The sequence below is a fragment of the Canis aureus genome, chromosome 3 (genome assembly GCF_053574225.1).
Source record: "Canis aureus isolate CA01 chromosome 3, VMU_Caureus_v.1.0, whole genome shotgun sequence".
NCBI lineage: Eukaryota > Metazoa > Chordata > Mammalia > Carnivora > Canidae > Canis > Canis aureus.
The window spans coordinates 85,801,423-85,828,899 of record NC_135613.1 but is presented as its reverse complement, the minus strand read 5'-3'; the positions used below and the strand labels follow the sequence as shown (position 1 = coordinate 85,828,899).

At 45.2% G+C, this 27,477-nt stretch overlaps 1 protein-coding gene and 1 long non-coding RNA gene across 8 annotated transcripts in view; both read right to left on the bottom strand.

The window, feature by feature from the left end:
* Positions 1-27,477, bottom strand: part of NTM (neurotrimin) — a 942,893-nt gene that overhangs the window by 672,548 nt on the left and 242,868 nt on the right. The window lies entirely within an intron of this gene.
* On the bottom strand, positions 35-26,810 carry LOC144311544 (uncharacterized). 7 transcript variants are annotated; one of them, XR_013377153.1, is made up of 4 exons: positions 26,706-26,810; positions 25,235-25,342; positions 10,294-10,418; positions 35-374 (listed from the first exon to the last, which is right to left on the bottom strand). It is a non-coding gene; the product is annotated as an uncharacterized LOC144311544 (long non-coding RNA). The 7 variants fall into 7 exon arrangements; XR_013377154.1 differs by having other exon boundaries at positions 43-374; positions 10,328-10,418; XR_013377155.1 differs by lacking the exon at positions 35-374 and adding an exon at positions 9,557-10,031 and having other exon boundaries at positions 10,328-10,418.

The following is a 27,477-nucleotide window of genomic DNA, read 5'->3' as shown; positions in this document are numbered from 1 at the left end:
GTTGTCAAAGCAGTGACTTAGATTTACTTGATCTGAGTAAATTCGCTACATACCAGGAGCTGGTGCCATGCATGGTGTTTTAATTACCATCATTATTACTCAAATTGAGACAAAGAGATCTTTCCATCTTCCACTAGGATGTTATAGAGCAAGTGGCAGTGCTTAACTGAACACTTGCGGTTGTCAGCACAACAACCTGTCACCACGCACCTGGCGCGTGACATGATGAAATGAACAACCCCAGACACAACATCGGCAGACGTCACGGGCCCACTTTTGTCTCTGGCTCATGCTTCAGTATTTGTCAGCTTCTTTTGGCTTCCATTTGAATTCACGCAACTCAAGAGTGATTCTTTTTCTTCGATTTCCTCTTTCTGGAGGTGCCACAAAAAAGCAGTTTATGGATCCAAGAGAAATGTGCCACAAATCTCAGGTTCTATATCCTCACACCATACTATGCAGTATAATGAGAGGAAAGAATAGGGCGATGACCTACAAGCTACCACACACCTCCCACCCCGTGCTTTTGCCCCCTCTCTTTTCCTAGTATTATCGTTAAACTATCTTAGTATTACAAAGTGATAGGGTTGCTGAGAGTATATCTTACAAAAAGAAATTAAATCCTAAGCTGTACTTTGCTTAGGATGCAATATATGCCTACAGGAAATGACCTGAAATACATAATTCAGGAATTACTTGAAATAAATATTAAAATCATCATTTGTAGTAGGTTAAAAAAAAAAAACTTATCTACAAGGTACATGAAGGTCAACTTTTTCTCTCAGCTCTGGTCCCTGAAAGAGCTGGGGACAATGATCCTCCAACCCTGTGTGGTGTGGTGAAGAATCAGATATGAATTTCTCTCCAGCTCCATCACTGACAAACTATAGAAGCTTCGGACAAATGTTTAACTCTGCTAAAGCTTAATTTTCCCATTTACTCAATGGATGTGATTTGTAGAATTTCAGAAATGTGGCAAGAATCAAGTGAAATCATGTATAAAAAAAATAAACCTAGCAGACTGGGAAGCTTATTGTTTGACAGATTGCTTCCCCCTCGATTTGTTTTTCTTAGCTTGCCCTTTCTTATCTTGGAAGCTAGGGGTTCCTCTAAAGGCCTGTTTACTCTAACACTCTGCGTCATGGCCCACAGTGTGGTGGTTGCCCTCAGTGATGCCCTTCTCAAAGGTTAGAGATGCACTGTTCATGCCTCGCACAATTTCATAACCTACTGGGGTCTGTCCGTGCACCTAAGAGCATTCTCACTGGTGATACTCTTGAGTCTGAAGAAAGTTGTGAATTTCTTTCTTTGCTCAGGGCTCATATTTTCCCTGGATCAAATGCTTCTGAGTCTCAAGGACTTGCTTTGCTATTTCTGGACACTTCTCCGTGATCCACTTGACCTTTTGTTAAGGAAGGTTGGTGGGGGATATAATCCCACTGATAAACGTGTGAAATTTAAGATGAGTTAACCCAGAATTTTCAGCTGGTGCTGCTCGGGTGTGAAGGCTAACCTCCTTATGAACAGTCTCCAGTCGGGGAGCCCTGCAAGGCAGCCTATAAGTTCCATGTCCCCTTTCACATTTTCTGTCTCCATATAATTCTGGACTGAGGGCTTTACACACTCCTTAGTGAACACATTATGGTGTGGACATGACCCAGAAACAATGAGCACATCCTTGTATTTCTTTTATAATATAAAAATCGATACTGAAAACCAGGAAATATGTCATACTGGGAATAGTAGGTTAAAATTGAAACAAAACTCCAAAAGTCGAAAAAGCTGAGATTGAAACACCCTCTAGAGTTCATTTCTTTTCAATTTCCCACTATACATTTCTAGTTGGAGGTGTCAAGGACTGTCTGATGATTATCACACCTACCCCCAGAAATTCCTGGCCAAATTGCAGGATCTGGCAAAGAGATTCTAAGTGTGAGACAACGCACAAATAATTTTCATGCCATTTATGCTAAAATGTACTCTAAAAAGGTAAAGTACAATAAAAAAAATTCTGGAACTTCATGTAAAACCTGCAACTAAGTAGACCATGGCACCGAATATTTTGAAGAGATGACTGACTGACTTGCAGAAATCAAAGTTCTGGGCATCTTTTCAAATTGGTATGTGTGGAAGGGAAAGGAAATGAGTTAAGGTATGGGGGAGGAGACTGAGTTGGACTTGCCTAGATTTTTCCATGTGAAGTTTAAAAGAAAATTGTATGCACCAAAAAGAGAAGAAGAGCAGAGGGCTGTGTTTTAAATACTTAGGCTGTTGGGTCATGCTGTCTGGGCCTCACTATTCGACCCTAGAGCGTATGCAAAAGCGTGAGTGTGGTTTCTGTAAAACTTTATTGTAAAAACAGGTAACTTGGCCAACTTTGGCCCAGGGGCCATGATTTGCTGACCTCTGTCTTAGGTGATCGATTGTGTGCTTGTCCTTGAAGTCTATTCAGAAAATATACTTGCCCTCTTGTTCACTTCTCTGTGCTGACAGTGCTGGTCTGCGTTTTTAGCCTCCGTTTTGTGCATATTCATCATTAAGATTGGTCTTGGGGTTTCATACTATTAATAATTAGAATCTAAGTTTTCTATTTCCTTTTGCGAAGGCCAAGCATCATGGACATTTCTGATAGCATGCAACTGTGTTGGGGTCATGATCCAGTCCCCGACATTCGCCTCTAGCATTCTGGGTGCCCCCTGTAATCCAGTATCTCCAGACCTATCCAAGAACTGGTGGAAAAATGGTATGAAAGACAATATTAGACCCATCCCAAGGGTGGACGGGAGCTCTGCTACCACGGAGGAAAGAAGATACATATCACACATATCTCCAAGAGCACCACAGCACTAGCTACCTGAATGTGTAAGAAGTAGAAGAATATAAAAAACAAACCACTGGGAGAGGTCCCCATGGTAGAGATGAAGGTTAAAACTGGATGAGATTGTAAAAAGAGTAAGACACCGCAGGGTTTGGTGTAATACACAGATGTCCTTTCCCATTGGGCACGTAAGGTCTGAATGAGAAAGCCAAAATTGAAATGGAATGCTCTTGCACGCCTTCCCCAGAATGCCTGCTGCCTTTGCCAGCTCTCCAGCCACTGGCTCTGACTCGGCAGGAATTTGTGCTTTGAGGAAAGTCTGAGAACAGCAAACACATTTGAGAGGGGCACGTGAGAGCCTCTCCCGAGGGAGGACCTACCGAAGCAGCAGCATGATAGGGTTCCCAAGCACATGGCCTTGTCAACTAGACCCCTCCCCTTCGTTGTCAAGCGCTTCTCTCTACCTCAATTTTTCTAACTATTCAATGGCTGATGATAGTATCTACTTCATGATTATTGTGAAGGCTGCTAACCACAAAGGAGGCACATAAGGGAAGGGCTCACTCCACGGCACCTTTCTGAATGGATAAGAGCACAGAGACTCCAGACTCGAGCCTGGCGCCTGTTGGTAGAGCCCATGTTGACGATGTTTCAAGCCTCTCCACTGCAGGGGAAGCTTCTGATAACCAAGCACAAGATGGCATCAATGAGGAAGTCCCCATTCCCATTATGAAACACCTGAACATACATGGGTTTATAGCCATCCTCAATTCTTTCTCAGGGGGAAAAAAATCATTTCTCTTCTTACACCAAATGGCTAAAGGAAAATATACCTTTCAATCTTCTTAAGACAAATCTATCATGCTGATAAAATATTTACAAAAAGGAATTGAGAAATCCTATAAACTAAGCCCCTTGTAATAAATCCATTCCTAAAAGAAATAGACTTTTCTTTTGATGAAAATCCATGTATGAAAGGATTTCTCAATCCCTACTAGTGTACAGCAAAATTATCTTACATAGTATTTGTACAATAAACTTTCATAGCAAGTAATGAATTTGGGCAGCCCCTCAGCAAGAACAGGCCAAGTAGTAGACACCCGCTTCTGGTGGTACTTCGTACAGTAGGACAAAGGGTCTATCGGGCCAACAATCAGTTATGCAAATGAAATACCCTGGGGAAGCATCAGTCACGGGCCCTAGGATGTAATTTCCCAATTCCCATCAGGTTCTACTGGAACCAGAATTTCAGTGATCACATAGACGCCGTGTCCAGGTATTATCGCATATGTGCACATAGATTTGCATATTCCATGAGGTTAGATCAATGGTTAAGAACTCAGTCTACTGGTCCCGTGGGGCGCCTTTGACTTCCATTGACTCCTTCTCTCCCCACCCCACCCCCTGCCCCTCCCTGGACAGCACCCCTCTTCACTGGGAAGCAGAGAAGAGGGAAGGTCGGGGGGAAGAGGAAGAAACCTCTCAGGGAGCTTGCACTTAGCCTCTTATACATTGGGCCAGAGTCCTAGCACCACATTTCCAGGTCCTCAGCCTCTGAGTAAATTCTCCAAACCCCCAACCACTGTGTAACCTCCTGGGAGATTCCATGGAGGTAGGCTTATAATGGTAAGAACCGCAGAATGAATGATAGGGGCGCCTGGGTGCCTCAGTTGGTCAAGTGTCTACCTTCAGCTCAGGTCATAACCTCCGGGTCCTTGGATCGAGTCCAGCATCAGGCCCTCTGCTCAGTGGGGAGTCTGCTTCTCCATCTTCCCCTACCCCCTGCCTGTGCGTTCTTACTCTCCCTCATAAAAATAAATGAAATTTTTTTGAAAAATAAAAGAGAAGTGCAGAATGAGAGAAGAAGTACAGAATTTCAAAAAAAAAAAGAAGTACAGAATTTCTGTGCATATTTGATTACGACTGTACCAAAAAAAAAAAAAAAATCCAAGCCTGACTCATTTTTAGGCAGCACACACCTCCAGGGTATACCCTGAGCCTCTGGGGATTCCCAGGTCTCCTTCGCACAGGTCTCCTTCGCACAGCTCTCCTGCATGAGCTCAGAGCAAGTTTTCCCGAGTGCACGTTCAGCCTGCCTGTGCCCCATGACCATGGATGTGAGGCTTGCTGAGGGTGGCACACGTGTCCATGGTTTGCTATAGCTGGAGCTCCGGCAGCTGCACACAGCCCGGAGGTGGTAGGCGTCAGTGATGGCTGAGCAGGTAACACACAGGGCTGTCGGGTTGGGCCAGCAGTCCAGCTCCTTCTCAAGGATGAGCGTGCTCCCTGTGGCCTCAGGGTGAACATACTCACAGTTCCTGTGCACCACGGGCATGTGAGAGCCCCCAAGGGGTGCTGGCCAGGGCATGGGACAGTAGTCGGCCAGCCCTGGGGGAACACCATACAATGGCACTGATGTCACCCGTCTCCTGGGTCTCCGGCCTTCAGGACAAGCACCTGCAGCTCCGCCTGTGCCCGTTTCCAGGAGTCCCCGGGGCCTCATGTGCAGGTACAGGCCGCAGGCCTCCCGCAGCCCCCGGCGGGCACAGCCAGGACAAAGCAGCCACGTGGAAAGTGTCAGATCAGCAGGTGTCTCCCACTGATAGAATCATCCCTTAATTCACTGTGAGCTGTGCCATTTAATTACCTTGATCCATGCTTTGTTTTGCTAAAGTGAATGTCACAGATTGAGTATTACTTGCTGAAAACAGCAACAGAGGCTTGAAGGTTCTGTAATGGGAGCTGAAAGATGAGCTCTCTTTTTCCCTGGACCGCTCTCTCATTCTCCTCTTCTCGAGTTCCTTCTCAGTCTTTTTTTTTTTTGTTGTTTCTTTTAAGAGCAAAATGTAAAATATTAATTTTGAGCAGAAGTAAAATTAAGCCCTCTGGAAACGATTCTGGGAAACCGAGCCATAGCCTGACTTAATTAAGAAGCGATTATGCTGAAGAGCCTATATTAAGGCTTCACGTTTCTGGTACAGACAGAGTCGCTTTTAGAGAAGTCAAGTCAGGCAGCAGAGGGGGACGGGGGGAGGGGACGGGATGGTAATTGGGTGGATGAGCAAAAGCATTGTTGTTGTAGATGTGATGAAAAAACATACATAAAAGTAGAGAAAATGTAACTAGGCTTGGAGGTTTCTCGGTCCATCTTTCAGGAAGGTCAAGATGAGACCATGGACGCCATCACCATCTCATCCAAAGTCTTCGGACCAGTCCAGGGTGGGTCATCTCCACTCGGCTCCCCACCCTTCCAGCTCAGGTGTCTGAAGAGGCAGGGAAATGGGCTTGCGTGTAACAAAACTCCAGGGAACGTGGTTAGCCCCCTGCTGCTCTCAGGATGGCAACAACTAATTAGCCCCACAAATTTATGGGCTCCAGGGATGTGAGCAGATGGGTATTTAAGTTAACAGCAGATCCAATTTGTCCTCCATTAATTCCAGAGTGATACCTGAGTTTATTGGAGTTTTATATTGTTTCATCTGTTTCAAAGTCAGTTCTTGCACTTCCCCAAATTGTTATTCTTTTGACAAGCAACTATCTGGCTCTCTCCTCAGTTTCTAGAACGGAGTCCTGACTCAACTCCAAACTGCTCTGACTTTCTTGAATGTTGAGGACTGCTGATGGAGCTTCAACACGGCACTCTCTTCCCAACCCTTCCCATCTCCAGTCTCCATTTGTTGTGTTCCTCACTGTCCATCCAGCCTGGTCACTTGCTCCAGAGTGGCTGTGCTTCGTGTCAGGCAATGGTCGTGTCATAAAAACCACCAGAATTTTGATGGGTGTCTTTTTGTTCTCTACTTGATTTAAGAGATACATTAAGGAGCAAAGTCTTAAAATCCAGACTATGGGAACTTTCAGAAAACCCAGGGATCATCTACTACAATAAATTACCAGTTAGGGTGCTACTCACAGCCACCACTGACTCCCATCTCTGCTCTTCTCTCCCCACCCCTCCCCAACAACAAAAAAAGGGGGTTGCATTGGAAAAGCTAGACAGGCTGACAGCTCCAGGCACCCAGACTGGCCTCAATTGGAAAGATTCAGATCTGCTCACTCTTCTGAGCTCACAAGACCAGTGGGCTCATGGTGGTCTCAGAGAGACCTCATAGTCATGGAGCTCTGCTTTTACCGCCACAGCCCTGGCTGCAGCCAGAGACAACCCCCTTTAATCTGCTTTATTTAAAAAGGATTCTAAAAAAATAATTTAAAAAAAGGATTCTACTGTGAAATACCTTTTGAAAACCACTGAGCTAGTCTAACTCCCTCCTTTTTATGAGTTTAAAAAAAAAAAAAAAAAAGCTCATAAGATTCAATAAGGTTAGTGACTTGTCCAAGGTCGCAGGGGTGGACTATCAAATAAAACTCCTGATGCCTCTTCAAAGACATGCTTATTATTCCACAACTCAGTCTAGTGAATTAGGAAATCATTATCATCATAATTATCATCATCATCATCATCAACAACATCACCATAATGTCAATCTGGGTACAGAATGTAAGTCTCAACAGAGAAATTAGCAAGTAGCTACAGTGTGGACACCCGTGAATTGTCCTACAGTGGCAACTAAGCACAGAGGAACACTTCCTAAGAGTACATATTTTCTTGCGTGGACTAATTTCTGTCTCTTGGGCAATGCCATTCCCATGATTCCTTTAGTATGTGTGCTGACAGCCAACATGCAGGGCTGATTGTAGTGTCTGGAAAAAGCAAGTAACTCATTGAGTACTATAACCTGGCAGGTGAAAAATAAATAAATAAAATTAAAAAAAAAAAAAAAAGGTAGATAGTAGCAGCTTTTAGTCACCAATGAAGAGAAACCATGTGACAGTCATCCTCAGCCTCTGCTGGGCATCAAAATAATCTGTGAAGCTTCGAAACAATACTGAGCTCTAGACCCCTCCCAGGAGATAGCGGTTTCATAGTTTTGGAGTGGGTGGGCAAGGGCGTCTACGGGCATGAGAAACCTTCACCGCTATTTTCCACATAGAGTTCAGCTGAGGCCCCACGTTTAGGAGTTGCTGCACTTAATTGATGTCCCCTGTGGAGTGTGAGGTCCTGCAGTCTGGCCTCTGGATTCATATTTCAAGCTTTTGTTCCAAAGCAGTGGGGGAGAGTGGGCCTCACGAATGAGACAGGAAATGACAAATTAGGTCCATGCCATGGTTCAGCCAACACCAAAGTTTGGCTTATGAGAGCCTGCAGGGGAGCCTCTACTGGGAAGGATGATTGTCCACCCTGAGCTCTACCTTCTAAGGAACAGGATGAGCCAAATGCTGTACATTCTCAGTCAATAATCTGTTTTGAGATGGATGAATCTAGAAGTTTTTTGGACTCATTTTTTTTAGTCTTTGTCTCTTGTCACAATAATAAGTCGTATATGTTTATCATTCCAGCACGAGGAAGTACATACGGTATCTTTCCATGTGGTTTCATAGTCTTTCCAGGTATAAGGGGAAGCCCTTGGAAGTCTTCCCAACTGCAAGGAGGTTGTGGAACCAGCAAAAAATACACAGAAAACAAAAAGACATCCTCAAAATGGGAGCAGCTCTGCTTCCAAACACTCTCCTGGGATGGGTGCTCCCATCTTTCCCTGGGTCACTAGAACCAGAGGGGAATTTGGCCACCACCCCCTACACCCCCCTCCATTGAAGAGCTGCCAACTTCTCCAGAGAAAGTGCCAGAATAGGTTTTGCGTGGTGAGGGAGGGGCAAGTTTGTGTTTCAGAAAAAGACTCTTCCCCCTCTTGGCTTAACAGTAAAATGGTTAGGTCTTGCCACTAGGTCTTTGTATCTGACCTACTAGGTGAGGTGTCTGTGGTTAAGGGGAAAGGTCGCACATGTCCCTTTTTTAGACTTCTAAGACTTCTTTATTAGAAGCAGCCTTTCCACTTTGACTACCAAATTCTATTTGATAAATAGAGATTTTCTTTGGAAAATAAATGTGATCTGCAAAGAGAAGAAGGTGCAGTCAGCAAGTTCGTAGGAAATGCCTCAAACCAGGAAGGAAGGAAAGGAAAAAGAAAAAGATCAGTATTACTTTGCATTCCAAATGGTATGACTGTAATTATCTCATGCTAACAAATATCTTAACGTTTGGATGCTTCTCCATGTACTGCCATGAGTCCACCTTCCTAAATTGGTTAGGGAGGCAGGATGAGATGGGAAGGCCAGCCTGGGCTCAGATGGCCTAGTTTTAAGCCCCAGCTTTGCCCCTCATCAGTTGTGTGACCTCCAGCAAGTTACTCAGCCTCTCTGTGCCTCCCTACCTCCTTTGTCAAATGAGCATAATAGCAAGCAGTCTTTTAAGATTCCCTCAAAGATTGAGTTAATTAACATAAAAGTTTTCCAAAGAGTGCCTGTAAGTACCTCATGAGGCTGAGCTATCACTGTGTTAAATTTTCTAAATGCTCACTTTAAAAAATGTTTTCAAATGGCGTGGAGGGAGAATTAAATTGTTCCCATTCTAGAGATAATGAAACTACTACCACAGAGAATGTTCAAGATCCCCTGACTATGTAGTGGAAGAACCTAGAAGCAGGATCTCGCTTTCCTATACGTATAGGATGGCCTTCGAGCCTTTCAAAAGGGGATACAAGAGGGTGTCATAACAGATAGGACTTGAAGCCAGAGCACTTCTAGAGTAATGCCTCCTTATCACGTTTGCTTATCATTAACATATCATTATCATATCTTCATATCTTTTTTAGAAATTTATTTTTATTTAAATTCCATTAATTAACACACAATGTATTATCAGCTCCAGAGCTAGAGTTCAGTGATTCGTCGGTTGCATACAACACCCAGTCCTCATCATATCACATGCCCTCATACTTTTCTAAGCCCACTTTTAAATAAAGTTTTCCTAAGTGTTTTAAATTCACTAGACTCTCGCATCTGACTCTCCTATGATGATAACACTCCTAACCTTATTGATGGGGCACAGCTTTCCGGTAATTGGTAATTCCTGTGAACCGACACATCTATACTCTTCCTCCCAGAAGAGTTCACACTGCATGAGAACAAGTGCTTGTCAAAACAGAAGGATCTTCTTAGATAATAGGGTCAAACTATGGGAGCAATGCCATGCCCAAGGCAGCCAATGTGACCCGGAGGATGTTGCTGTTTAGGACAGGGGACAGTTGAGGGGGACCCTTACTTGTTAGTTATCAGTCCACGGAGAAGCTCAGCTACAAGAAGGTGCTGGAATCAAAGTCTAGGAAGCAAATAAAAAATTCTACCATTTTTGAGAGCCTGTTTGTTCCAAGAACTTTCATTTTTGGCTCATCCTTATAACATCTCTACAGGATGCATTGTCTTGTGCACCACCAGGCTAGCATGGCTTCTGGGAGGTGATTTTTTATGCAAAGTTAGCTACCTAAGGACAGTGTCCTTTTGGCTTGGGCACAAGAACTGGAAAGAGGTTAGGTGGTGGCAGAGGCGAGCAGAGAGCAGGCCAAGGAGCAGGTAGGACTCACCCTTAATTAAAGTCAGAAGAAGCCAGTTATCTACCTGCAGATAGATAGCAGCTCCACAGCCTTGATTTGGAGCCAGGCTATATTCTCCGGCAGGCGGCACAGGATGAGCAGGTGAAGCTGCTGGCCTGGCAAGAACAGAGACAACCTGAACCGCATGGCCAGGACAGCGGGCTGACGGGAAGGGACATGAGGATAGAGGTGGGGCTGATGCGCCCAGTTTGGGAAGCAGAGAAGATGTAACGTAGCTGGGTGCAGACGCCTGAAAGCAGATGTAACCTGTACACGCTACCCTTTGATATTACTGCCCTAGCAGCTGGAGTGTCTTTCCTCCCACTATTTGGATTTTTAAAATTTAATGCAATGTGTTTCCATAGAAAGTGACTCAGGCCTTCCGCAAAAAAAAAAAAAAAAAAAAAAAAAGAGGAAGGAAGGAAGGAAGGAAGGAAGGAAGGAAGGAAGAAAGAAAGAAAGAAAGAAAGAAAGAAAGAAAGAAAGAAAGAAAGAAAGAAAGAAAAAACAACAACAAAAAATCAGCTTCAGGGATAGCATCCTCTGAATGCTTTAGATTTTGGTTTTTGTTTGCTTTATTTTTGTTTTAATTTTTAAGTAATCTCTATACCCGACGTGGGGCTCGCATTCACAATCAGGAGTCGCATGCTGTACCGACTGAGCCAGCCAGGCGTCCCACCTGGATTTTGTTTTAGAAGAGAATGAGAGCAGCACTGTTGGAGTGAACTAGGAGACAGAGGGCTGGCTTGCACATCCATGCTGGCAATCGTCACCAGGGACAAAGAGAAAGATGCTCACTCGGAGGCTGAGAGGTGAGTAGGGGACTATGTCTTTGGCGATGAACGTTGCCAGCTTTCCAGGGCAATCTGGGCTCTCACCTGACCTCAGAGATCATCTAGACTGCAGAGTAAGCAATGTCAAAGTCTAAACTCTGCCTACGATGAGGCCAACCACAAGTGGAGAGGGGTGGTGAAGACAACTAGCAGGACCTGCCGAGCACGGGAGCTCAGTGAAGCTGCCTCATTACATTGCGAGGTGTAGCATCTCCATTTGATGTCTGAGAATCGGGCCTCACGGAAGACGTGCAATAACTTGCCCCAGGTCACATGGCCCATCGAAGGGGAGTCGGGCAGGGGCCAGGTCCGTGTGATTCTGCACCTCGTTCTGTGTCCGGGGGACTCTGGAGCAGCCCAGAGGCTGTGCAGCCACTGCAGTTGCCCTGACAAGTATGCAATGACAGATTTTCTGCATTGTCTTAGTTAGTTATTACTTTAATTTCACAGATGGAAAAACTGAGGTTTAGAGAGGCTAATATGCAAGTCAGGATTCCAGCTCTGGTCTTTCTGAATCCAGGACCAGAACACTAAACTTCTGTTCCTAAATAGAGCTAGGCATTTTCTCCTGATTCTCCTATTCATTCCTTGCCTTTGGTTATGCAAAACTGGGCAAATATTTGAGCAAAATATGAACATATGAATGTATGAATGACTACATAAGATTTATTTACACACACACACACACACACACACATACATATAACTTATATAACTTCTAGTGCCAACCATGTAGAAGATACTGTCCACATAGTTATATTATTTCTCATATTAACAATAACTACACAAAGCAAAACTAGATTATATTATTAAGCTCCTTTTACAGAGATAGAAACTGAAGCTCAGAAGTAAAACAAACAAACAAAAAAAGAATTGCCAATGTCACTTAGTGAGGTCAAAGCAAAGAGTCAAACTTAAGGCTGTTTGATTACAAAATCTCAGGCCATTTTTCCCCCTGTCTTTGTGTAAAATGATCGTCAAGTGACTTCAAAGAGAAGTGATAAGACCCCTCCAGCATAAAGGTTCAGGAAGCATATCACAAAATAAGTTTACACGTGTTCCGTATCAACTTTTTTTTTTTTTTTTTTTTGTGGTCAGTGCATTCAAATCACAGAAAAACTAGGTTAGGCTTTGTTTTCATGACTCCATTATGCAGAGGAAGAGTCTCTTTAAGAAAGCACTTTTTTTTTTTTTCGGGGGGCTTGAAATTTCCTCTGAGCAGCTCTTTCTAGAAGAGTTATTAGAATTTATTTTCAATTATACACCAGAATAAGCCGTCTGCAGTATAGTTAACTTTCAATTTCAGCCAATTTTCGACGCATTCAATCATAGATGCCTCAGTGATTAAGAATCTATGTTGCAAAACAATTCCCACTTTGCAACAATGCAATCACACAGATCTACAACTCATAACATATTATCCAATGCTTTTTCAGCTCACTGGTGAAGTGAAATAGAATTTACCAACCATCCCCTTTTACCCAGTGTGCTCCAAGCTCATTTGCAAACTGTTCTGCAACTCAAAACAGCTCACAAGAGGGTTTGTGTTCAACGTAGCCTTGAAGAGACGGAGACGGGCCGCTTTGGAGATTCATGACTTTGGGCCACCTTGTTTTCTCTTTCTATTCCTAATGTACGTTTGGCTGAACATAACATACCACGAGGAACTGAGCCCCTCCCTTCAAGATTCTGAAATTGCTCTCCATGATAGAAGTAGATTCATGAAGAAGACCAAGACCGCTGTTTGCTCTTCTCGATGGCATGGCCATTGTGCATGAGGTAGGGAGGGTGGGGGGAGCAGAAACTTGGGTAGAAACACTGCCAGATACAGACAGCAAATCTGAACTCTCTTATTTTTTTTTTTGAACTCTCTTATTTTTATTATTAAAGTTTGGAAGAGGGATCCCTGGGTGGCGCAGCGGTTTGGCGCCTGCCTTTGGCCCAGGGCGCGATCCTGGAGACCCGGGATCGAATCCCACATTGGGCTCCCGGTGCATGGAGCCTGCTTCTCCCTCTGCCTGTGTCTCTGCCTCTCTCTCTCTGTCTCTGTGACTATCATGAATAAATAAATAAAATCTTTAAAAAAAAATAAAAAATAAAGTTTGGAAGATAATGGCTGTCTTAACACACGTGTAGAAAAGTTTGAGTTTCATGCACTGAATGAAGCCGTGGTAATCGCTTACACTGGGCCTCGCTTTCAGTAGGATGCATCCCATCTGAGGTTCTGTTTGAAGTCCACGGGACAGAAGAGATTGGTAAAATGAGTGAAGACGAAGCAGAATAACCTCTCAAAGAGGATTGGCTCCCTGCTGACCGAAGCCAAGTCTTCCGAGTTGCAAAGTGAAATACTCTGAAGTCGCGCATAAGCCCCCTCGGAAATGTACCTCTAACAAAATAGGAGAGGATAAATCAGAGCCCAATTATTAAGAAATACTTCAAACAGACTCATCTGACCTCTCCCCCTTTTTGGGGGGCCCTCAGGCTACGGTGAAAGTGGAACAGAACACCAAACCTCTGGCTCTCGGAATAGGTTTTGGATGCAGTGAGAAGAGAATATCGGAACAAAGAGATGGTCTGAACAAAGCTGCCCAAGAATAAGCAAGATGAAAGGAAGTGCGAAGGCAAGACTGCAAACACATCACAGAGAAAAGGGAAAAGGACAAATTAGAAATAAAGAAAGGAACCTTGCTCGCAAAGGTTCCATGAAAAACCCCGTTTGGAAGAAACTCTAACTTGAAATGCCTAAGCATATCCCCTGAGTGCTTTATTCCAAACCATGACTCGACAAGAGCATGAATGCATGAGTAATATAAGAAGGAAAAGATTGCAAAACAATAGACTGAGATGAAAGAGTTGGGGATCCCTGGGTGGCGCAGCGGTTTAGCGCCTGCCTTTGGCCCAGGGCGCGATCCTGGAGACCCGGGATTGAATCCCACATCAGGCTCCCGGTGCATGGAGCCTGCTCCTCCCTCTGCCTGTGTCTCTGCCTCTCTCTCTCTCTCTCTCTCTGTGTGTGTGTGTGTGACTATCATAAATAAATAATTAAATAAAAAAAAAAAGAAAGAGTCAACTGTGGCTCTACAGCCCGAACTGAAGATCCTTCGAGGACTAATCAATCGGGAGTCAGCAACACAAAAGGGGCCACTGGCCAATTCAGTTAGCGGCGTAAAGGAACGACCTGGGATACTCTAGGCAAATGCTGAGGAAGAAATGCAAAGTGATTAAAGAAATTAAAGAGAAGATGAAGAGTATGGAGGGAATCAAACATAGGAAAAAGTGTCATCCCTGGACCACAGACCCTAACGAACACACTGACAAAATATTCAAGTAGGCGAGACAGGAGACCTTCCCTGAAATGGAGGAAGAACTGAGTCTGGGGATCACAGGAGCTCTCTGTGTTCCCAGAAACATTATTTCAAACTTATCTGATCCTCCTCACATGAAAGAATGTCAAGGATAAAGTAAGAATTCTCTGGCATCTAGGTGGAAAAAGGAGTCACTGGACAAAAACTAAATAGGTAAACACAAGCCCGTCAGAGCTCTGCAAGGTAGCAGTCAATGCTTGAGGACGTGACAACAGTGTCTGCCACAATTTGAGGGAAATAAAATGTGACTGCAAAATATTACAGCGGTTGGGTTGCTTTTTAAAGGCACAAAGCAGACAGCCCCAAACATGTAAAAATGCACAAACCAATCAAAATGGAGGAAAGGTAAAAGACTCTTTGGTTGTGAAACTTTAATGCATTTAAATTTATAATTAGGACAAAACAATGATGAAAATTGCAGTAACAAAAGTGAATGACAATGAGAAATAATGACTTAATTAAGGGGAAAGTGATAGTATTACAGTGCTTATTTCCACATCCTTTTTAGCTGTGAGTCAACTGCTACTGTCTATAGTGAAAACATGTAGTTTAAAAAAATACTCCAATCTCTTAATGGTTTTAATCTCTTTTACACACATTAGAGGGAACTTCTAGAGAACAATTTATATTGTGATTTAAAAATCCATCCCGGCTTTGAAAGTATCTAACAATAACAGAGGCAGGAAACCGACATTGAGAAGTTAGGCTGATTGAAAATGTTATCGGTCTGGGTACTTTCCGTGGTTTGGGTGGTTTCCTCTGTCTGGGGACTTTAGGCAGTAAGTTCATTTATTAAACACACACACACACTTTTATTGAACACTTGGTAAGGTAGGCATGCTTCACACACTTCTCATTAACTTCTCTCAATGCCCCACACGACGTGCTCTTCTGATCACTTAACCTGTGACAGATCTACACATCACAAAGTCTAAGCAAATTGTTAGTGGGGGCCAGAGCCCTACTGAAATCCGCCTATTTCCAAATGCATCCCTGAGTTACCCCTATGCTGTGCTCCCTTAACTATTTAATGTCACTCTGATCATTGGGACGGTGTTTACTAGAGAATATTGAGAAGCTGCAGAACATATGCGACCATAAACATTGGGGGAAGCTTTTGGTTTCTGAAAACATGGATCTTCACTGTCAGCGTTTTTCGTCCAAACAGATTCCCACTCTCTGAAGAGTGATAGCACAAAGATATTAAATATTAGCTTTTCAGAGGGAAAAAAAAAAACCTCTAAATCCCTAACAAACTCTAGTTAAAATTTCATATAATGTGCCAGAGATAAAGAGAGAAAAAAATATTCAATAAAAGGCTCAACCTGAAATACAGATCACTAATTAACCTCCAAGACATCCCAGTACAGAAGGTGATTATCGTGATCTGACCCAGGGGGATTTTAACAAAGAGAAAAATCTCAGTGTCTAAAGTTGTCTATTGGATCTTGATTGGATCATGTATTACGAGTCCTCACTCTTGACTTGTTCTCTGACTATAGATCTCATTTGCATTACTAGGCTATTTGGTCTATGCAAGGATGATGAATGCGAAGGAATAAGAGAATAATTTGAGAAACTAATCATCAGGTCTGGCAAGCCCTTTACCACACAAATATTTGTATTCAACTCAAGCAAGGTATGAAAAAAAGGTAAAGGGTCAAACAAACCTGAAAACTTCCAAGATTTTCCCCTAGATTCAATTTAAAAGGGCTTACCCGAATCTTTGTAGTTACGATGAATCACAAGAGATTAAGGTGAGGCTTAGAAGAGAGGGAAAAAAATATTTGAGAAGCATCTCCTTTGGGGAAAATCTGATTTTCGGATGATAAGCATAATAGATTTCTGCTGATCCAAAGTAGAGATTGCTAATTTTCGATCCCAATATCCGTTATGACTGTCATAAAATCTCTGATATTTAGTGGAACATGTGGTCCGACCTCCTTTACAGTTGGATGTAGTCATGGAATTAAGTCCCCACCATCAAGAGGTTGGGTGGAAGCTTCCAAGAATTGCCCTAAAGCATAGTTGGTTTATGCTTTTTGACCTTTCCTCTCCCCTCTGGAAGAGGGTCCTTGGAAGGTGTAGTAAGCAATGCCTGGACCTCTGATGGTCAGGCGGGCAAGCATCACAGTCTGGTTGGTGCAGAGGAGCACTGGTCCTGGGTGACAAAGAGCCACCGAGTCAGCCCTGGGCTGCCTATCTTGAGAATTTTATACATGCAAAACCGATTTCTACATTATTTAAGCCATAATTTCTCAGGTTTCTGTGGCTTGCCGCTAAACCTCGTCCTAAGCGATACACTTCCTTTAGCCAAATACAAATCTGGATCCTTTATTCTGGTCCACAGATTGTTGGGTCTAATGGAAAACAAATGAGGTTCTATCCTCCGTTCAGCCAAACCAACCAAATGTAAATACTCCCATTTCAAAATCGTGTGCATGTATCCGTGCATCCTCCGGGGTGTTTCTTATAAGTGAGCTGCTTTCTTCCCGGGGCTTCCATCAATGGAAGCAATTTTAAGCAGCTAAATGTGAGCAAGAGGCAACAGAGTGTCCTACTCTCCCCAGCCAGCCAATTACTCAATGCGCGGGGATCGGCGTCGGCCGGTTCCGTCGCCATCGAGCTGCTTGTGTTCAGAACCCTGCTCAGAGAGCGGGTGCCCCTTAGGTTAGGATTCAGAACATATCCACATGTCGGGCCATTTCAGAGGCTGGACGGCCACGCAAGCCTGGGTGGTGGCGACTAGGGGAGGAGCGAGCTTCCACGGGCTTGGCTCCGGCACAGCTAGACGTGCTCAGACGGAGAGCACCTTGCAGGAAGTGACTTAGGCATTCTGTGCCGGTGGGAAGGATAAAAAGAAAAAAAAGAATCTTAAATGCATTTGCAGCCGCACGGCTTTTGCTCTTCATTGAATCTGTTATTAAGTCCCTGGGAAGACCTCTGTCTTCTTCATTTAAAGGCAGGAAACACAAGACACAAAGCCCCCCCAAACTCCCAGGAACACGCTTCACGAGGGCCCTGCTCGTGATCCCTCAGCTCCCAACCCAGGAGGCGAGCGGAGAACCGGGCCCCAGACCGGGGGATGTCCCGAAGGCTGCGGCCTGCCACCCGGATGCCAGGCACTCATGTCCCCGGGGAGTCCACCCGCTGCCTCCTCGTACAGCCTGTCTTTCTCCTCTACTCTGTTTGCCTTTGTCCTCTACCTCCGGCGCTTAGGCACCCGCTGTCATTCCAGCTGGACACTCGCCTCTGAACCAAGGGCACAGCAGTCCCCAGGGTCCCCTTTGATTTTTACAAACTTCGACAATACTTCAGCCCCCTCTTTTATTTGTATGTCTCCAGCGAGAACGGCCCTTGCTCAGGCTTCAACTCAGGTAGCACTTGGTCTGCAGGGCCCGGCAACAGTCCTGACACATAATGAGATTCAGACAGAGGCAGTAATTTCCTCAGAGAGCAGGATAATTGGTATTGAGCATGAGGATGAGAGACGTGAGCACCATGTGGGTGTCTGACTCTTGGCTACCAGACATGCCCCAAATAAAACTGATGAGCAGTTACTTCTAATACCCGCGCGCTCACACACACACAGTGCTACCTAAAAGCTTTTCAGATATCTATGTAGTTGGGCAAAGAGCCACACAACTTTAAATATTCTTGGTAATCATCATGTTTATTGAGCATTTACTGCACGCCAAACCCTGTGCCAAACACATTAGTACATTAAAGTATTCTTTGTGAACTATTAATAGCTATTATTCCCCACATTGTGCAAGTGAAAGAGCAGATTTAGAGACGTGAAGTAACTTCTCACGTCTGTGGTCACGATCCACACCACTCTTCTGTGGCCAAGCTCCCCACAGTACTCCCTTCTGCGCAGCCGGTGACACCAAGGCTCGCCGAGCTGTCGTGCAGGTGTGGGCAGGGCCCGTGAGGAGCAGCCCTGAAGAAGTTAGATGAATATCCTGCTGATTTTTTCTTTTCTTTTTTTTAAGATTTTATTTATTCATGAGAGAGAGACAGAGAGAGACAGAAACAGAGACAGAGACAGAGATGCAGGGAGCCCGACGTGGAACTCGATCCCAGGACCCCAGGGTCAGGCCCTGGGCCGAAGGCAGATGCTCAACCACTGAGCCACGCAGGTGCCCCTGATTTCAAGTGTGTTGTGGGTGAGGGATGCATTCCCTCCTCTTCCTGTCTTTGCATCGTATTTTTCCTGACGTTAAGTCCCATCAACTCCCCCTCTGGCTGGAAGACTTCTCCGAGCTCTGTAGTCATCTGGCAAATGAAGGTTTGCCAAATGAAGGTTTTGCAGCCTTGAACAGCTCACATTTTCTTGGCAAACGAGGCTTTCGCTGTGGGCAAACGAGGCTCTTGCCGTGGACGTCGGGGCTTCAGAGGATGGAGGGCAACGGCTGTGTGCAGCAGCAAGATGGGATCCTTGTTCTCCCCCGTGGAGGGTATATTATCTTTTGTGCAAGCACCTAACTCATTAGGACTTGTGTTCCTTTCCGAGGGTGAAATCCTTATTATAGAAAAGTCCCTTTTTTTTTTAATTTTATTTTTATTTTTATTTTTTTAATTTTTATTTATTTATGATAGTCACAGAGAGAGAGAGAGAGAGAGAGGCGGAGACACAGGCAGAGAGAGAAGCAGGCTCCATGCGCCAGGAGCCCGACGTGGGATTCGATCCCGGGTCTCCAGGATCGAGCCCTGGGCCAAAGGCAGGTGCCAAACCGCTGCACCACCCAGGGATCCCTGTGTGCTGCGGCAAGACGGGATCCTTGTTCTCCCCCGTGGATGGTTTATTATCTTTTGTCCAAGCACCTAACTCATTAGGACTTGTGTTCCTTTCCGAGGGCGAAATCCTTATTATGAAAAAGTCCCCTGATGGCACCTGGGAAGATGAGACTTAATTTGTGCTCCGCAAGGGAACTTTTCCCTCAATATTCATAGAGGTGGCCCAGTCTAGCCAGGAGGGTGTTTGCCAGGAGACAAGGATTCTGGTGCAGTTAGGCTCCTTCATCACACTTTCCTTCATCTGGCCTCAGTTAAACTTTTTTTTTTTTTAAGATTTTTTAATTTTTATTTAGAGACCCCTGGATGGGTCAGTGGGTTGAAGTCAGACCCTTGATTTCAGCTAAGGTCACGATGTCAGGGTCCTGGAATTGAGCCCCACCTCGAGCTCCCCACCCAGTGGGGAGTCTGCTTGTTCCTCTCTCTCTCTCTCTCCACCCCTCCACCAGCTCAAGTTCTTTTTTCTGTGTTTCGTTATTTTAGAAGGAGAGAGGGGGAGAGAGAGAGAGAGAGCGAGAGAGAGAGAGAGAGTGCAAGGGTGCATGTACCCACGTAGAGGAAGGGGCAGAGGGGGAGGGGGAAGAGAATCTCCAGAAGACTCCCCGCTGAGCGTGGAGCCCCATGCGGGGCTTGATCCTACACCTTGAGATTGTGACCTGAGCCAGAACCAAGAGTTGGACGCTCACCTGACTGAGCCACCCAGGTGGCCCCTCAGTTAACACTTCTAATAAAGCACAGCCAAGCTCACTTTCCTCAAAGGGGCACTCCAGACACCGCCTCGTTCTGAGCGGGACAGCGTGTATCTTCCAGCCACTCACACTGACACCCTCTCCCCCTCCCCCACGAAGCACAGTGCTGTATTTCATGCACAAATAGCAATTTCCAGCCACGAAGAAACACCTGGGAGAGCCAGGGCGCTCGTGGTACAAGATAATTAGAGATTATTATAATCGAAATTTCATTGCCACATCAAACTGTGTCTTTTAGCATTAATTAATCTCCAATCCCAGCCCCTGAGCCTCTCAACTCGCCTGCTGGAGCCACCAGCTTGTCAAACATACCAGAGCCTTGCATCTCATTATCTTATCACTGGGTGCAGGGGAGGAGATAAGCCCAGATTCCTCAGAGCCTTGGCCCAAGCAGCTGTGATTCGCAAGGTGGACTCCCTGGGAAGAGGCAGGTGGGAGAAGCGATTTGGGGAAGGCGAGCCGGCCTATTTATTGATTAATTTATGCTTTCTCAGCAAAGTAAGAGGCAGAGGATGAAAATCGCTTCCACCGGGGGAGCTGGGCCACGGACAAAGGCGAGGCACAGGTCACAGGTGGGGAGGAACTGAGGCGGGGTGAGGCACCTTCGCGCCTCGGCTGGTTCTCCGATTCTGTCCTGATCCTGGAAGTGAGTGTAGAGGTGTCTCCCCATCTGTGCCTTTCTCCCTCTGCTTGTCACTTCATTCTTCTTATTGTTATTATTATTTTTTAAGAATTCTTTATTTATTTTATGATAGACATAGAGAGAGAGAGAGGCAGAGACACAGGAGGACAGAGAAGCAGGCTCCATGCCGGGAGCCCGACGTGGGACTCGATCCTGGGACTCCAGGATCGCGCCCGGGCCAGAGGCAGGTGCCAAACCGCTGAGCCACCCAGGGATCCCCTGTTATTATTATTTTTGCAGCATTTGCTGTCACTCTACACATGAGACATTTCAAAACCAGCATTTTTAAGACTTTCTTATTGACCAACGCTTTGCCCGCCACCGGGCACCGCAAACTACCACCTTTGGGACAAATAAACTGGTGTCCGATGGCTGCAATTTGATGACAAATATGTTTTTCACACATTTCCCTACTCATTCTGGTAACAAAATAGAGCTCCTTAGCAAACGGGCAAGCATTCACAGGTACAGCGATTAGTATTTCATCCCCGCTGTGCAGGGTCGCTCAGTACCGCAGTCATGACTAATTGCCACAAAGAATTATTCCAAGAAGTATAAATTCCCCGGTACAATTAGGTATCTTCCTCTCTACTCTTTTCTACACGTATTTGCAGTTTTAAAACTTCTCCTCTTCTGGGAAACTTAGATATAATCATTCCCATGTGCACGCAGTAGGATCTCCCCAGCGCGGGGGGCGGTATCACAAACACAGGCAACGGTACCAGTGAGTTGCAGGACACGGTGTTGGACAGACGGGGCCAGCCAGAGGGAGGACGTTCGGCAGATCCCCGTGGACGTTACCGGAGTCGGACTGGAGATGAGCCCGTGGGAGGACGGAGTCGTGAGGGCAGCGGTGCGGGGTTTCAGGGCCGCTGTGTCCTGTTCCTCAGCCTGAGCACGGGCTGGTTGGATGTGTTCAGTTTGTGACACTTCATTGAGGCTGCGTTTTGTCAAGCCCAAAAGCAATTAAAATATTAAAAAAAGTATGTGAAGCCTGCCTGCCTCCTTTCTTCCTTCCTGTCTTCTTTCCCCCTCTCTTTCTCCTCTCCTCCCTCCCCTCCCTAACTGTACATGTCTCTCTTTTCCTAGGAAAAGACTCCATAGAACTAATTTCAGTGAATCCCAGGAAGCACCTTTGTAGCCCTCTAGGCCTTTGGTCAAGCCTGAATCCTGAAAACTCCTGCTCCTTCCTCTGCAGTTACATGAATGGAACAGGAAAGTCACTCCCCTACACAGGGGACTCCCTATAGCCCACCAAGGGAGGAGCGGAGGACCTTATCGGGTGACCAACCACATCTGCAACTCGGACTGATAGAGCCATATGCTTTGCTTTCTGTTTGTTTGTTTGTTTTTAGTGGGAGAGAGCATGCATGAGCAGAGGGGACAGGCAGAGGGAGAGAGAGAATCCCAAGCAGGCTCCACACCCACCGTGGAGCCCAACAAGCACCTCAATCCCACAACCCTGAGATCATGACCCAAGTTGAAATCAAGAGCTGGATGCTCAACTGACTAAGCCACCCAGGTGCCTCTCCATATGCATTTTTAAAATTTAATGAATTAATTTGAGATAGAGAGCAAGCAAGCAAAGGGGGCATGGGGGAGGAGGAGCAGAGGGAGAGGGACAAGCAGACTCCATGCTAAGTGCGGAGCCTGATGCAGGGCTTGATCTCTGACCCTGAGATGATGACCTGAGCAGAAATCAGGAGTTGGATACTCAAACGACTGAACCACCCAGGCTCCCCACCCCTCCATATGCTTTTGAAGACACATATCCATCTTCAAAGAACATGAAAATTTAACACTTAAAATAGAACCTAAGTATATTTTAGAATGAGGTGGTTTTCTCACATGGCTGCTTTCTGTATAGGAGATGAAATGAGCTCAACAGGTAGCACAGAGCATCCGATTTGGTAACTCTGCTTCCAGTCGGATGACAGGTAAACATAATAAGGTGCACATTATTATTTATGTGCCACCAAGCTTTTCAGGTTATGGAGATTTTTATGTACTTTGATAGTTTCTTTTTCAAAGGAGCAAATACTTCAAGCAGATCAATGATTGAAATTCACTGAAGCTGGAAACCTTGGCTGACTTGCTCCTCATCACCATGTCCCAGATTCCTGGCATCCGGTAGGCATGTGAGACATGTTTAGTGAGAGAATGAATGGATGCACGCAGCAAACTGAAATATAAGCCAAAGAAAGAGTGGCTTTCCCTCCGTGTAGGCCATGGAGTAGCTCCTGATTAGCATGCTTGGGTGTTCTGACTTGACTCTTCCATTGTTCATGAAGCAAAACAGACTTGTGTTAACAAATCAATCATTCGTTAAATGTCTACCCTACGCTCAGCAAAAGGCTAAGTGCTACAAGTGGTAGAAAAGTATGTGTGGACCTAATTCCTACTCTCAAAGGCGGGCATTCATGAAATAGCAAGTAATTTAAATAGCTCACAAATGGTGCAAATACACACCAGGGCCCTCTGGCAGCTCGGGAAAGAGTAATCAAGGGTAGTGGAGCAGCCAGGGGAGACTTCCCGCAACGTCCGTGGTTCACAGGGTGACAGACACTGTCTTAGCCCTGGATTTGAACTCCTGCCTTTAACACTCAGAACTGCTCTGTGAGGAGAATAGCCCCGGATTCATTTTGTAGATGAGAACACTCATGAGATGAGCCCCAAATCATCGAGCTGGTCAGTAGTTTTCTAGCTGCAGAGCTACAATGCATGCTGTCACTGGAAGAAGCCTTCGGGGAGTTAGTTGGTCCTTGCACAATGGGCAGGATACTGATGAGTAGGAGGTCCAGCCCAGACCTTACGATGGTACCTGCCACAGAATTAGCCCTGTGAGCCCTGCCATCCACAAGCACAAATGGGAGGGCTTGGCTTCTAGCAGAGCACAAGATGCCCCAAGAAAAGACTGGGGCAAACACATCCTGACATGGCCCATCAGCTCTTTTCACAGAAAAAAATTAAGAGTCTTTAGCTACCTTTGTGAAAGCAACTGCTTTTGTTGGATAAGAGTTGATGCCCAGGACTCAAATTCTGCACTTCTAGGGCATGCCCTCCATTTTATCTTCTCCGAATGTAGGGCAGTCATGAGGTTTTTCCCTGGCTGACAGCAGAAGAAAAGCAGGACAGAAAGAGGATAAGTTAAACAGGCAAACATAGCCGACTCCTCCCCACTGCCTACATACACATTAGGTGCTTAATTGCGCAGTGTGCTTTCTTGGGGGCGGGGGAGAGCGCCTGGCCCAGAGGGTGACAAGCTGGAGCATGAGGACCATCAGCTCTGATCATTCGCAGGCTGGTGTCACTGCAGGTGCTTTGCATTCTCATCCGTATCGAGGCCTAGTCCATTGCTGATTATTTGTTTATTTAGTTACTGCTGTCTCGCTGCAAGCGCGCTGCCATCCAAATGAATTTTCATTTAAATATGCAAACAGTGGAAGATGGAATTTTAAAACAGAAGTACTTGGGCTCGCTAACATGATTTGGTATAAAACAGAATTTGGTATACAACGTGCTGTCTGTCTTAGGCTTTAGCTCTTCGTTATTGAACAACCCAAAGGCAACCAGTATTCGCATATGATTCTACTGGGCGCAGAGCCTATATTCTCACCTCTATTTTCTTTCTTTCTTTCTTTTTTTTATTCTATGCTTTTTAAAAAAAAAGATTTTATTTATTTATTCATGATAGACAGAGAGAGAGAGAGAGAGAGAGAGAGGCAGAGACCCAGGCAGAGGGAGAAGCAGGCTCCATGTAGGGAGCACGACATGGGACTCAGTCCTGGGTCTCCAGAATCATGCCCTGGACCGAAGGTGGTGCTAAACCGCTGAGCCACGGGGCTACCCCTCACCTCTATTTTCATTTGATTCTCAGATGAAGGGAGGTAAGGTGATATTTCCATCCACACTCAAGGAGTTGAGTCTCAGAGAGGGGAAGTGACTTCCTCAAGGTCACCCAACTATCACACGGTACAAATGGGGCTTGGCTTCCATCTTTGGATTGCAAGCTTCATACTCTTGGCCACTGTGCCCTCACTACCACTCACCTGGGATCTTGCACTACCTGTTGGGCTGATCTGAAGGAGATTATAAAGTTGAGTTCCAGTTAGAGGAGAGTCTGGAAACTCATGGGGCTCCCCCTCTCCATGCTAGGGCGGGTATCTTGGGGACATGAGTTATCTAAGATGGAAGGAAGGTGTTTCTTCAGAGCCATTTCCCTTTTATTTTATTTATTTATTTATTTATTTTTCTTTCTCTTTTTGCTCTCTGGAGAACTACAACTTGAAACCCAGCACACCAAGAAAGAGCACCTGGATAGAAGGCAACCTATGTCTTAGTGACCAACACAAAGGTACAATTTTAATAGATAAAGACCAAGTGACTGAGGTCATGATGGAGCCAGTCAGGTTTCTTGGCTTTCCAGGGAGAGGGCCCAATGCAGAGGAAGCCCGGTGAGTTACTGGGGTGCATGTTTCCTGGGGGGAAGCCAGGACACCTCCTTACCTTCTCATCCTGCCTGCTGTTGAATGCCACAGAAAGAGTAGGGGCCCAGGAGGAGAACTGAAGCATGGATGCCCCACTTCCCTCTTTTTATCTTCAGTGTTTTGTTAACTGTGTCATCACAGAATAGATACAATCAATTTGTATTCTGTTAGGGCAGCAAAATTTTGGCTACCGAATAATGGTTAATTTAATAATCTGGTCAACTTAGAGGTAATAAACAAAATATTAATATAAATGAATTAAGTTTTCAAGCAAGAAATAAATTATTTGTTCATTCTTTCCAAAAACGGTTTTGAATACCAGGATGTACTAAGCATACAAATGAATGGCTGTCTGTGTGCGATGCAGTTGATGACAGAGCATGAACATGCCGTTGGGGATCTGAGAACCTCAGTTTGCAGCCCTGTTTCCCTGGGATTATGCAAACTATGAGATAAATAAAACATATATTCACTTATTTTAATTCCATCATCTTTCCCCTGTCCTTACCAGCTTGTGGTGCCCATAAGGTCACATTATTTTTTTTTTTCAAAAATCTATTTATTTATTTTAGAGAGGGAGAGAGAGCATGTGAGCAGGGTAAGGGGCAGACAGAGAGGGAGAGAATCTCAAACTGACTCCACGCTCAGCATGGAGCCCCATGCAGGGCTCGATCCCAGGCCCTTGAGATCATGACCTGAGCCAAAATCAAGAGTCAGATGCCCAACCGACTGACCCACCTAGGTGCCCCATGTTATTTTTAATAGGTAGAACTAGCTGGCTTTTTACTCCTTATATAACTACCAGGACTTAATCTCCAGTCATATCCTCCGTGTTGATTGGTATGGATTCCTAGAGAGGGCCTCTCCTGTTCTTACCCCTGTCCTTTCACTATTGTCTACCCCTTGCAGGTGGCTGGGGTATGGCACCCACCACATCCATAGTCATGGATGCCCTGCTCAGAAATCAGCTTTCCTAGCTAACATGCTGTTTCTCATGTTTCCAATGAGAGACGGGAAGGACATTTGTCCCTTATTCTATTTACTCCGTGGCCCCCAAATAGGGGCTGCACATCTCACAAAACCCCAGTGTGGAAATGGTCCTTTTGGTGCCTGTCCATAGCTCTCTTTTCTACAGTGAGAGGAAGGGGTGATTCTTGATTTGTGGCTTGGATTTAGGATCAGACAGCCCCTCTCCCTTGCATTTGCCTGTGACCGTCCCTCAGACATGCACTCGCACAGCTCCTCTCAGTAGTATGCAATGGATACCTCTTCTCGCACCTGTTCATCTCCTAGTCACCCCCCCCATACTATTCTACTCACAAGTGTTCTCAAATTATTGTCATAATAATACACCTGGTCTTCCCAATTAGAATCATTGTTTAGAGGACATAGCTTAACTGTGTAGTGTAGACAGGCAAAACTCTGGCCACCGAATGAATATAGTGTGGACTACGGGTCAGACAATAATGTAGGTCAGGACCACCACTTACTGGTCATGTGAGCATTGATAAATAAGACATCTTGTGGTTCCAGTATCTTAACAGGGAGTGGGCTTGGTAAGCTCCGATTCCTTTCCCACCCTCACATGTCACATTACCTAAGTCTTGGGAATTCTTACATCATACTCATTATGGAATCTGGTTACCTGGCAGCATTTATTCACTGTTACTGACTGGCGTCATTGGTCAGCATAGTTTCTACCTGTGATTCATTAGTTCATTCATTTCCCAAGTAATTATTGAACATCTACTATGCGCCAAGTACTCTTTTAGGCAGCGAGGATTCATTAGTAGACCATCTGACCAAATAGGTCTGAATATCACAGAAATTGCATCTTAGTCTGGGAGATAATAAGTAATAAATTTGTGATCTAAAGCCAGTTAGTAATGTGCTATGAAGGACAGAGGAGAGTTGGTGGTAGAGGCTGTACACAGACCTGAGTGCAGTTATTGAGCAACCATGTGAATGTCTAGGATGGGAGCATTTCAGGCAGAGGGAACTGCAAGAGCTAGGGCCTTTAAGCAGGTGCATGCTCCGCTCGGTGGTTTGGAGAAGCAGCGAGAAACCCCATGTGAGGGGCTGAGCGAGCAAGGAGGAGTCATAGAACAGGAGGTTGTACAAAAGCCAGGGGCCTGATGAGGGAAGCCTTGCCAGCCATGCCAGGGCATTTGAATTGTATTCTATACAAGCTGAGAAGCCACTAGATCATAAACAGGGAGTAACCGGATCTGATGTATGTTTTAAAAGGTTAACTCTGACTGC